Source organism: Mustela erminea, chromosome 4 (assembly GCF_009829155.1).
Source record: "Mustela erminea isolate mMusErm1 chromosome 4, mMusErm1.Pri, whole genome shotgun sequence".
NCBI classification, from domain to species: Eukaryota; Metazoa; Chordata; class Mammalia; order Carnivora; family Mustelidae; genus Mustela; species Mustela erminea.
The window spans coordinates 49,922,467-49,926,001 of NC_045617.1; positions in this window are offsets into that span (position 1 = coordinate 49,922,467).

Genomic DNA, 3,535 nt, shown 5'->3' on the forward strand with positions numbered 1-3,535 from the left:
CCCCCACCAAAACCCTCAGTTTGTTTCTCAGAGTCCACAGTCTCTCATTCTTCATTTCCCCCTCTGATTTCCCCAAATTACTTTTCCTTTCCCTAGTGTCCCCCATGTTATTCCTTATGCTCTATGAGAAAGTAAAACAATATGATAATTGACTTTCTCTGTTTGATTTATTTCACTCAGCAAAATCTCCTCCAGTCCTGTCCATGTTGATAAAAAGTTGTGTCAACTTTTGCATCAACTTATTCATCCTTTCTGATAGGCTTTTATTCTATTCCACTTATTTGTAAATTTCTGTCTTTATGCCAGTACCACCCTGTTTTGATTACTATAGTTTTGTAATATGTTTTGAAATCACAGAGTTTGAGGCCTCCACATGTGTTTTTCTTTTTCAGGGTTATTTTGGCTATTTGGAGTCCCTTGAGATTGCACATAAATTTTAAAATGATTTTTTTTTCTATTTCTGAAAAAATGCCATTGGGATTTTGACAGAAATCGAATTGAATTTATAAATTGTTTTGGACAGTATTGACATCTTAATAATATTAAGTGTTCTAATCCATTAACACAGGATATCTCTCTATTCATTTTCTCTTTTTAAAATTTCTTTCAGCAGTATTTTGTAGTTTTTGGTGTAAGTCTTTTTTCACCTTGTTCATTAGGTCTGTTCTTAAGCAGTTTATTCTTTTGATGCTATTACGAATGGAATTGTTTTTTAAATTCCCTTTCAGATTTTTCATTATTAGTGTATAGAACTGCAACCAACTTTGTTGAGTTGATTTCATATCCTGAAACTTTATTGAATTTGTTTATTACTTTTAACAGGATTTTTTGTTTGTTTGTTTTGTTTTTTGTAGAATTTTCAGGGTTTTCTACTCATAAGATTAAATCATGTTCAGAGATAATTTTATTCTTTTCTCACTTGGATGCCATAAACAATTTTTAAGTAGAATAAATGTGTTTCCTGTGTTATTGAGATATAATTGACATGTAACAATGTATTCATTTTAGGTATACAACATAATGATTTGATATATGTAAATTTTGCAAAATGATTCCCACAATGAGTTTAGTTGGCAGCCATCACTTCACATAGTTACAATCATTTTTCTTGAAAGAGAACTTCTAAGATTTCCTCTTAGCAACTTTCAGATTATAATACAGTATTATTAATTATAATCATCCCACTTATAAGTCATCACATCTTGTAACTGGAGGTTTGTACCTTTTGACCACACTTACCCATTTCCCCCACTGCCCCACTGCTAGCACTCACCAATCTATTCTCTGAATTTGAGTTTAGTTTTTTTGAGATTCCTCACACAAGTGAGATCATATACTATTTGCCTTTCTGTGCCTAACTTATTTCAATTAGTGTAATGCCTTCAAATGGGCAAATGGCAGAGTTGTTGTTGCACAAGGCAGGATTCCCTTCTTTTTATGGCTGAATAATATTTAACTGTGTATTTATGCCACATTTTCTTTATCCATTCATCCATTAGTGAGCACTTAGGTTGTTTCTATGTCTTGGCTATTGTAAATGGTACTGCAGTGAACATGTGGATACAGATATATTTTCAAGATAATGATTCATTTCTTTGAGTCATACACCCAGAGGTTAAATTGTTGAATCATATGGTAGTTCTATTTTTAAGTTTTTGAGGAACCTTTATACTGTTTTCCATAGTAATTACACTAATTTGCATTCTCACCAACAGTCCACAAAGGTTCCCTTTTCTCTAGATCCTTGCCAAAGCTTATTATCTCTTGTCTTTTTGATAATAGATTTCCAACAGGCATGAGGTGACATCTCATTTGTGGTTTTGATTTCTATATTCCTGATGATTAGTGATGTTCAATAGCTTTTCATATACTTATTGGCCATTTACACAGAGGTTGACTTATTGGAAACATGTCCAATTTCCTTATTTGGAAAAATATCTATTCAGTTATTCTGACCAGAGTAAATTTTAGATACCACCACTTACTATCAAAAGTATAGTATAATCCACATCATTAAAAATATTTTTACAATGAGTTTTAATTGTTGCATGAATCTGTCATCTAGGTATGCCATAATTCATATGACCATTCTTCATTGTTTTATTGTTGGACATGTAGGTTGTTTTAAATTTGTTTTATAAGGAGCAGTATTCCAAAGTATATCCTCATGTATAGTTCTTTGGTCACACTTAAGATTTTTTTTTTCTTTTATGATAGATTTATAGAAGGGACCGACTGAGTTAACAATCATGACTATTAAGACTTCTGACACATTTTTCAAATTGAATAAGCATAACCTTAAAAAAATAATTTAATATACAACATTTGGGATATATTATATCTATCTTTTGAAAATTTACATTATATCTTATATTTTTTGATGACATGAAATGCTCATATATGTAACTTCAAATACACTAATATATGAATTATATTTTTGATCACATTGAGCTCTTTTGTTCCTTTCCAAATCCTTCCCCTCCTTGTTGGGGTGCTGGACAGCCAGTACAAAAGAGTGAGTTCTGATTGGGTGGCGTAGCCTACTCAAGGATTATGAAGTAGGAAGCAACTATGGGGCCAGTTTTAGATGAAGTTTTTGGGGACAGAGGGCAAGGCTTAGTGTCATTTTTCTCAGGAGATATAGAGCAAGCCTAAAAGGCCTAACGTAGATTGAACAGTGCAGACATAGTACAGACCTGTGATTCAAAGGAGGGTGTTATTGCAATTGGGGGGCAATTGGAAAGGTGGGGAAATTGGGGACTGTCACAATGATTAGTAGGGTACTGCTGACATTTAGTGGGCAGGGGAGAGAAATGCTAGAGACATTACCTGGCTTAAGACTATTTCCTAAAACAATTTTCCAGCCCCTAATGTCAGTATCTCTTCCTCTGACACACTGGACTAATTTTGTATTGATACATCTTAACTCCCAGGGCTACCTGTATTTGTTCCTTTAATCATTAAGGACAGTAGAAATGTGGAAACTCACATTCAGTGAATTCAGTGAGTAAATAACTTCAAAGTCCCTAAATATGGACGATTGAATGTTGGGTACCTTTTTATTTTTTATTTTTTTTAAAGATTTTTTTATTCACTTGATAGAGATCACAAGTAGGCAGAGAGGCAGGCAGAGAGAGAGGAGGAAGCAGGATCCCCGCTGAGCAGAGAACCCAATGCAGGGCTTGATCCCAGGACACTGGGATCACGACCTGAGCCGACGGCAGAGGCTTTAACCCACTGAGCCACCCAGGAACCCGGGTACCTTTTTAAAATGTATTCTCCAATGATGATGACTTGAGAATAAAAGGACAAAATTTATATTTATTAATAACCTATTGTGTACCACAAACATTATGTACTAGTTTCTGATGGCTACTGTAACAAATTATCAGAAACCGAGTGACTTAAAACAAAAGATTTATTCTCTCACACTTCTTGAGGCCAGAAATCAAGGTACCAACCTGTAGAGGGATTGCATTCCCTCAGAGGCTCTAGGGAATAACACATTCCCTGACTCTTCCAGCTTTTGATATCT